Genomic DNA, 10,029 nt, shown 5'->3' with positions numbered 1-10,029 from the left:
GATAAATTTTTCCAATTCAAGTTCCATCTTGAAATTTGACAAAATAAAACTTGACAAAAGCTAGGTACACATAAAATTCAAAAGAAAAGCACAAGCTATATCTATTTTTACTCTTTCCTTTGTATAAACACTTAGATACTTGAGTTAATTAAGGGTGATTAAGGTTAGGAAAAAATGTTAAAATATTTAATTTTATCATTGGGATTTAAATCAGTAAAAATAAAATAATTCAAAATTAAAATTTACTAATAATCTAAAATTAATTGTATTATGTAGAGAGCATTAAAACATAATTTAAAAATAAATTTTAATAAGTTTGAGGTATAATAATACTAAAATAACAAATAATTTTTCTTTAAAATTATTTTATTCTATCATTTAAAAAAATTGTTTTTTTATTTTAAATGCAGATATTTTTAGCTACTAAATTAAAATTAAAATTAAATCTTATTAATACTAAAGAGTAAAGTATTCTGTGCCATCATAAGTACGAATTCTCAACCTCATCTATTCACCTCCAGCACTTTGATGGATGCCGTGTTCCATTTAAATGACAAAATATTATTCAAGATAAGTATCACAACTGTGTGCAACTCAAGTCAGTCAGGATGGCCGAGTGGTCTAAGGCGCCAGACTCAAGTTCTGGTCCTCGTGAGAGGGCGTGGGTTCAAATCCCACTTCTGACATTTTTATTTAATTTTCTATTTGATCATCCAGTACCTACATATTATGCAATCATTCGTGAAAAACAGTTATACTCAGGCCACAACTGAGACCATGATGGAAGATTGGATTACAAAGCCCGCCAATCCACCCATGTAAGCATAGTCCAAGCCCTGTGCCAGCAAGACAGACAGTGCAAGACTCGGTTCAATTGTGAAGGATCCAACTCAACTGACTTGATAGGTCAGTGGTGCAATAAATCCCTACACATTCGTGATCATATCAATACAGGTGTCAAAGGAAATTAAATTGTTGTCTAACGATGGAGAAAGGCACAGTACATCCGTACCGTACGTAAACCCCGTCTTATTTCCTGTGTAGGCAATGCGATCATTCAAAAGGGTGAAACTATCTGATAACAGTTAGGTCTCAGATATCTAAACCACAACTGAGCCCATGAGGGAAGATCATACTATAGTTTTGTGAAAGGCCAACGCGTCGGTCCATCCATGTAAGCGAGGTCCAGGCTCTGCGCCAGCAGGACAGACAGAGCAGGACTCGGTCCCAACTGAGAGGGATCTAGCACAACTGACTTGATAGGTCAGTGGAGCAACAGACCCCTATACATCCGGGATTATGTCAACACAGGCACCCTCCGCGCTGAGCCAATGAGGGAAGATCAGACTACAGCTTTGTGAAAGCCCAACGCGCTGGTCCCATGTAAGCACAGTCCAGGCCCTGCACCAGCCGGACAGACAGAGCAGGACTTGGGTCCAATTGAGAAGGATCCAGCTCAACTGACTTAATAGGTTAGTGGAGCAACAGACCCCTATACATCCAGGAGCCCAATTGAGAGGGATCCAGCTCAACTGACTTGATAGGTCAGTGGAGCAACAGACCCCTATACATCCAGGATCATGTCAACGCAGGCGCCGCAGAAAATTAAATTTACATCCGGGATCATGTCAACGCAGACGCTGGAGGGAATTAAATGGCCACCTGACGATGGAGAAAGACAGTATATCCGTACACACGGCCCTATTTGACAACGACATGTTGTACTGTAACAGGATGACGGTTACACGTCATTAGAGGACAAAAAAAAAGAATAGAGGACAAAAAGGGAAAAAAAATAAAGAAAGGGAGACCTGCGCCATTTGGGCTAAGTTCACATATACATACCCTAATCCAACCTTCTATTAAATCTCAAAATATCAATTGGCGTCGTCTGTGGGAATGAAGGAGATCTTTTTGTCACCAAAGTTCTCATCCTCATCATACCTACTGAGATCCACATGGCCAATCACGGCGAAAATCACATCAGAAACACCCCAAACGACTTGGGCTCTGCTTAAGAAGGACCACGGTTTTCATTTTCCAGCCCTACCGCCCCACTAAACCAACCACCTGTGTTGTCTAAGCCCTTGCCAAGCTCGGTAGGGACCATGTCCCGAACTACCCTATTTAACCAGAAGCTACAAAATATGGCTCTTCAACTCCAAAATATTGCTCATCGACTAGAAAAGATGCTGCAACAAAAGGGACTCAATACCCCATGGAGAATACCCCCAGTAACTGAAGGATTCAATGTTAATGAGTCCCAACCCACACTGAACCACAAAACCCCTCAATAAAGTAGTAAGAGGACGGGTAATGGAGATAGAGAGGCCAGCAGGAGAAACGAGCTTATGGCCAGAGCAAGAGGTCGGGTAGTAAGGGAGCTCATCGAGAATGATGGGGCCAAAAACTATTCTTTTGAGCTGGCAAAAAAGTCAGAAAGGAAGAGTTGGAAAAAAACTACCGCCTAGAAAAAAGGCCAAGGAGAGAAGAGACAGATATAAATCAGAAGCTAGAGAGGCTAAAGGAGTAACTCCTAGCAGAGCCGGGGGCACGAGACAATAGCAACCCCTACTACCAACCTCATCTCCGTTCGTGAGATGAGTGCAGCAGGAAACTACCCCTAAAAAGTTCATGATGCCGACAATGGCCGCATACGATGTGACGGGGAACCCTGAGAGCATGTCTTGAACTACAAGACGTTCATGGAGCTTCAGACTCACTCGGACGTCCTAATGTTTAAAGTCTTCCCAACCACCCTTATCGGACCGGCTCGAGCATGGTTCAATAGTTTCGAAGTAGAAAGCATCAAAAGCTTTATAGACATAGCCAGTGTGTTTATTAGTAGGTTCATCGCTGCGGCCCCTCCGGATAGAAAAACAAGCTACCTGGAACGGTCCAGCATGAGGAATGAGTCCCTAAGGGAATACGTGGCTAGGTTCAACTCGGAGGCTCTGCAAATCCTCGAGCTCTGCAAATACATGGCTGAAGTTATGTAGATAGTGGAGCATTCCCTAGTAACTATCTCCTTCTCTTTGGAGAATGCCCAGGAAGTGCAGATGCCCCACGATGATGCTTTGGTCATAGAGGCCATCATTCATAACTTCAGGGTCCGAAAAGTTCTAGTAGATGACGGCAACAAGGTGAACCTAGTGCCCTACCAGGTCTTCCAGCAGATGAACATACCAGAGGAACAGTTGGTCAGGGACCAAGCCCCAGTTAAGGGAATAGGAGGGATTCCAATGGCAGTGAAGGAGAAGGTAAAGGTAGCCCTTACCCTGGGAGAGCCACCCCTATCCCAAACTCACTACACAATGTTCCTTGTGGTGAAGTTACCTTGAACTTTAATGTAATCTTGGAAAGACCGATACTGTATGACTTTGAAGCAGTGACTAGATCCGGTATCTGACCATGAAATTCATGATAGAAGCAAGGGTGGGGGTAGTTCAGGGAAGACAGAAGGAAGTCAGAGTTGTATACCTAGCCACAGTAAAGCTGCCAACTCTATAAAACTGACTGGGGAGACGAAGCTCTTAGTGAGGTAGGTGACCGGTCTCGGAATATGACCGTCGGCACCACAAAACCAACTGAAGAGAAGAAGATCCCAGTGAGGTTGGTGACCGGTCTCGGAACATGACTGCCGACACCATAAAATCAGTTAGGAAAATAAAGCTCTCAGTGAGGTAGGTGACCGGTCTCGGAATATGACCGCCAACACCACAAAATTGACTAAGGAAAAGAAGACCCTAGTGAGGTAGGTGATCGATCTCGAAACATGACTGCCGATACCACAAAACCGACTGAGGAGAAGAATACTCCAGTGATGTAGGTGACCGGTTCCAGAACATGACCACTGATACTACAAAACTGGAAGGGGAACAAAGGCCAATAATGAAGGCCCAACATCAACAAAGGTTATAAGCCCAAGGACGAAAATTTGAAAAACACGCAGCCGACCTAAGATAGGACCTTGGCACAAATAAGGCTCAGCAAACAAACAAAAATCCAGCTCCAACCTCACTAAAAGAGCTTAGATCGCACAGAAATAACAAACAAGAATTTGGCTCCGACCTCACACGAAGGTTCGAGCCACAGGAACACAAGTGAAAAACTCGAATCCGACCTCACTAAGGGACACAGATTGCAACAATACCAGCAAAAAGCTTAACTCCGGCCTAGTTAAAGGGCTCAGACCAATGAAAAATGAGATCTTGATCTCACGAAAAGGCTCAGCGTAAAAAAAATAATTAAATTAACTTGAGATATCCTAATGCCCACTTCACGAAATGGTGTTGCCCATGGAAAAACTAATTGAAGGCTTATAGAGCCAAAACGCCATGCCGACCTCAAAAATGAGTCTGATACTCTTAAGGCCCCTAGGCAAACAAAATCAAGGCAAAATTAAGATAAAAGTAAGCCTTATTGTTAAGCTCCATAAACAAGTACACGAAGGAAAAATTAAAAAACTCAACTAGCTAAAGGGTAATACGAGCTAAAATAAAGAGCTGTAAGAAAATCAAACTTTAGCCCAAATAAAGGCTTCAAGAAAACAGAAAGAAAAGTGCCAAGATATTCAATAAATAGGAGAAATAACACAATAGGAAAAACGCGATACGCATAAGGCATGAAAAATGAGATCTTGATCTCACGAAAAGGCTCAGCGTAAAAAAAATAATTAAATTAACTTGAGATATCCTAATGCCCACTTCACGAAATGGTGTTGCCCATGGAAAAACTAATTGAAGGCTTATAGAGCCAAAACGCCAGGCCGACCTCAAAAATGAGCCCGATACTCTTAAGGCCCCTAGGCAAACAAAATCAAGGCAAAATTAAGATAAAAGTAAGCCTTATTGTTAAGCTCCATAAACAAGTACACGAAGGAAAAATTAAAAAAACTCAACTAGCTAAAGGGTAGTACGAGCTAAAATAAAGAGCTGTAAGAAAATCAAACTTTAGCCCAAATAAAGGCTTCAAGAAAACAGAAAGAAAAGTGCCAAGATATTCAGTAAATAGGAGAAATAACACAATAGGAAAAACGCGATACGCATAAGGCAAGATTAATGAGCTGACGAGCTGACAGCTTGGCAGAGCTCACAAGCTGTATACATAAAAACAGTCTAAGTATACAAATATAAACGAATTAAGTTAAATGAGCTGACAGCCCGGTAGAGCTCACAGGCTTTATACATAAAAATAACTTAAGTATATAAACATAAACGAATTAGGTTAAACAAGCTAACAGCCCGACAGAGCTCATAGGCTGCCAGCCTTGTGAAGTCCACAGGCTGTATATACAAAAATAATCTAAGTATACAAAAATAAACAAATCAAAATTAACGAACTGCCAACTAGGTAACATCCCCAAGTTAATAGCTCAAGTATAGATATACAAATAAATTCAATAAGTATAAAAAACAAAAATAAACAGAGGGAAAAATAATGAAATATAAATTTTTATTGATTGTTGGAATGAGTTATAGATACAGCAGGGGAGGGGGAACCAGAACTAACTAAGTCATTTAAGGGCTTATTTACAGTGTCTTCCCCTTGAGGTCCAGAAGGCAAGCAAGAAGCCTTTTTAGGCAAAAAGTTGTCGTCCTCTCTATAGCACACATCCTCGCCATCAGAGTCCACTTCAGGAGCTCGTGGGTTTGCCAACGGAGTGAAGGAGGCATCCCTAGCTGCCTTAAGGCCTTGATTGTAGCCCAAAGCGAACATGCAGAAGGCTTTCCTGTATATTCTTTCTTTCGTCTCCTTGGAGGCCTTGTACTCCTCAAGTTGCACTTTGCAGGCCTTCTAGATCTTAGCTTTTAGCTCAACAAAGTCCTTGTACTCTTGCAAGGGCTCCTCACAAGCCTGCTGGACCCTATCCTCTGCAGCCCGAGCACACCTCAATAATGCAAAACCCCTCTCCAGAGCAGTGACCTCTTGACGAAGTTGTTGTTGCTGGAGATGAGACTCCTCCGCCACCGAAGCCATGTCTTTCAGATCCTCGATGTGCTTGCTGAGCTCCTGCTGGAGGATAGCAGTGTGAGCTAAGGCCTCATCACGCTGGGCCCTGACCTCATCACGCCAATGGCAGGACTCCTCTAAAGAGGACAATTGTGCTAAGGCCTCGTCTCACTGAGACTCAGCCGCAGAAACTTATTGGGATGCCTAGGCAACCTCTACCTTCATCTCCCCTAGTTTCTTGATGAGGTCCTCAATAACCCCTTTAAACTCAATGATTTGTCTGCAGGCCTCACTAGTGACAATGATGTTTTCATCCCGGCGCTCCTTAGCTACGCGCTGCTCCACCAAGTTCTGAAAAGACCGGTTCCTAGCGTCGATCTCAAGGAACACCTCAAAGGTCTGTCAAAGAAAAAGAAAAACAAAGTTAAGAGAGTCAAAGAACTCATAAATACCCTTGAGAAGAGCACATGGCTTACCATGGGAAACATTTCCCTTAAGCTGTCTCTGAGATCGTCCAAAGAACGAGTGCTGAATGTTGCTTGTTGCTTGGTGGAGTAGGCAAGGTGGCTGATGAGAGCCAGAAAATGGGGATTTGAAGCATCCAAAGTCCCCCCAAACATTTTATTACAAAACTTCTTGGCTGCTGAGGTTGGCATAGATTCGGGAGTCACTTCAGCAGCATTCAAGAGTCCTTGTCAGGAGTTGAGGATAACTGCTCCACTGCGCTCTTCCCTTTATCAGTGGAGGGAGGAGGGGTTGTCTTCGTAGGCCTCATTGTAACGACCCGAAAATCGGACCGCTACCGGCGCTAGGATTCAGGTCGACTTAAGGCCGCCGGAACCCGTAGCAAGCCTACATACATCCTGTTTACCTGTTTAATCCCATACATGATCAACAAACATACATAAGAATTAAAAACTTTTCTTTTTCTTCATTCACCAAACTCAACCTGTGCATGCACTATATTCATCATATACATAAACATTAATCCCTCTGTGGGATTTCATCAAAGCCTCAATGGGCAATATATATCCTGTGTTGAGTTGGTTCACATATACATCATAAAATAAGATCATGTACATACCAAGGGATTAACATATACTATGGTCAAGCACAACTCTATCCTCAATAACATAATTACATAAACATAACTGTTCAAAACTTTACATTACATTCTTATCATTTGTCATGTCCACATACTCTAGCTATTACATACATATGACTTTACTTCACTCTAGCCGACTTCTTGATCTCTCCTGTACCTGCAACTCTGGGGATAATGGGAGTGGGGTGAGCTAAAAGCCCAGTGAGCGGAAACTAAAAACATTTGTTTTAATTCCTCCATTTTTAGGTACATTATTATTCATTTTTATTTTATTATCAAATAACTTTTATTTTCATTCTTTTTCTTATTCATGCTTTCATGTATGCGTCATAACACAAACATTTCACAACAAGGATGAACTTGTCACCATTTAGCCCCTATCCTTCTTACTTATACATGCCGGGGGCGTAGAGCCGTAGCAGGCACACCCGGACTTCCATCATCAATCATAGTGCCAGGGGCGTAGAGCCGTAGCAGGCACACCTGGACTCACATAGGCTATCATGTCATACGAGGGCTAATGGATCATTCAATGTTCATCCACATCAACAACAAATTATGCAATGCAACATATTCGTGCATTCTAATGCAAGCAACCTAATATTGCATGGCATAATGATGCATGGGCAATGCTTTATGATTCATTCATTTATTCAATTACTTTAAAACTTAAGGGGTTGTTCCACTCACCTGGTAACTGAAGCTTGACAACGAACTCTGAACAACTATCTCACAACCGGGGGTCTCGGTTCCTCGGGTCCGAACCTACACAGGTGGACTCAAATGAGGCACCAAACATACATGAACGTGACTCTGAAAAGCTCCCCTAAAACCCCCTAAAACATCCTGAAAACATCACATGAAAACATGCAAGAAATGGCTGAACAGGGCACTTTCGGCGGCAGGTTCGGCGGCCGAAAGTCCCTCTGCAGCCGAAAGTCATGCAGGTTCGGCGGCACTTTCGGCGGCCGAACCTCCCAGACAGAGACGAACCTTGAGTTTCGGGGGCAGGCTTCGGCAGCCGAAACTGCCTCCACAAGGGGGTTCGGCGGCCGAAAGTCACTTCGGCGGCCGAACCTGAGTTTCTGCCGAAGGGCAGAAACTTGGCTCCCTTGTGTCCACAGCCTCCAAAACGCCTCAAAACCTGCATAAACTTGATTCTACTCATGCATACACATCATACCAGTTTCTAGGGGTCTCATACAAACATATGCCCCAACTACAACACTTCAAACACACATCAAGCAAGCCACATTGTTCAAAAATCACATAAACCTAACATATGCTCAACTAACTCTAACATGCTTCTCTACCCCTTAAAACTTCATGAAACTCATTTGAAACATACATTGAGCTTAAGATCGGCTCTTACCTCTTGAAGATCGAGGAAGAGACGACTCAACTCGGAGATCCAAGCACGAGAGCTCCTGAGTTTCCAAAGCTCCAAAACTTGCCTTTAAAGCTTAAAACTTGCAATGTGGGTTTAAAACTCAAGAAAGATGGAGGAGATCTAGTGAAAGAACACCAGATTTGAGGAGAGGGAGATCGGAAGCTTGTTGTGGCCGAAAATGGGAGAAAACCTCGCCCATTTCGGCTAAGGGTCCCTTTTATAGTGGCTGGCCAGGCCACGTTCGGGGGCCGAAGGTGCCTCCGCATGCATGCAAGGTTCGGCGGCCGAACTTGGAGTTCGGCGGCCGAACCTGCATTTCCCTCACTCAAAACTTTCGGGCGCCTAAAGTCCCTCCGAAAGCATGCATGTTCGGCGGCCGAACCTCAAAGTTCGGCGGCCGAACCTGGGTTTTCCTCCAAAGATTTTTCATGCAAAAACTCATTTAATTCTTACTTAAAAAAATGAAAACATTTCATAAAATCATGGTTTTACCCTTCTAGAGGTTTCCGACATCCGAGGTCCCACCGGACGGTAGGGATTCCGATACCGGAGTCTAGCCGGGTATTACATTCTCCCCCCCTTAAGAACATTCGTCCCCGAATGTTCCTCAACTAACATATAAAGCATGGCATCAATCATAACATACAACATATCATACATGCAACACATAGAACAACTAACACTCACCTCAAAACAGATGGGGGTACTGCTGGAGCATGGACTCCCGTGTCTCCCATGTGCATTCCTCTAAGTTGTGGTGGTTCCAAAGGACCTTTACCATCGGGATTTCCTTGTTCCTCAACTTTCTGATCTGAGTGTCTAGGATCCGCACTGGCTGTTCTACATAGGTGAGATCCTCATGGATCTCCATATCAGGCTCACTAAGAACCTTGCCCGGATCTGACACGAACTTCCTCAACATGGAAACATGGAAAACCGGATGGATTCTCTCCATAGAAGCAGGCAAGTCCAGCTTGTACGATACATTCCCAATCCTTTGCAGGACTTCAAAGGGTCCAATGTACCGCGGAGCTAGCTTACCCTTCTTACCAAACCGAACCACCCCTTTCATCGGAGACACCTTGAGCAATACTAGATCCCCCTCCTGAAACTCTACCTGTTTCCTGCGGATGTCTGCATAACTTTTCTGCCTGCTGGTGGCAGTCTTTATCCTTTCTCTGATCATGGGCACCACCCTGCTGGTAATCTCTACAAGCTCAGGCCCTGCTAAGGACCTCTCTCCTACCTCTTCCCCGCAAACGGGTGACCTGCACTTCCTCCCATATAAAGCTTCATATGGAGCCATCCCTATGCTAGCATGATAGCTGTTATTGTAGGCAAACTCCACCAAAGGTAGATGTTGCTTCCAAGAACCGCCAAAATCTAACACGCACATTCTGAGCATATCTTCTACGGTCTGGATGGTCCTCTCTGACTGTCCATCGGTCTGGGGGTGGAAGGCAGTACTGAAATCTAACCTGGTACCCATAGCACTCTGCAGACTCCGCCAAAACCTGGAGGTGAACTGGGGCCCTCTATCTGACACTATAGATACCGGGACCCCATGTAGTCTGACGACTTC

At 43.7% G+C, this 10,029-nt stretch overlaps 1 non-coding gene across 1 annotated transcript; it reads left to right on the top strand.

Moving 5' to 3' along the window:
- Nucleotides 1-602: 602 nt before the first annotated feature.
- TRNAL-CAA lies at nucleotides 603-686 on the top strand. Its single transcript has one exon. It is a non-coding gene; the product is annotated as a tRNA-Leu (tRNA).
- Nucleotides 687-10,029: the final 9,343 nt, after the last annotated feature.

Source organism: Manihot esculenta, chromosome 1 (assembly GCF_001659605.2).
Source record: "Manihot esculenta cultivar AM560-2 chromosome 1, M.esculenta_v8, whole genome shotgun sequence".
In the NCBI taxonomy this organism is placed as follows: Eukaryota; Viridiplantae; Streptophyta; class Magnoliopsida; order Malpighiales; family Euphorbiaceae; genus Manihot; species Manihot esculenta.
The sequence above is the reverse complement of the archived record's forward strand: the minus strand, read 5'-3'. Positions and strand labels throughout refer to the sequence as shown.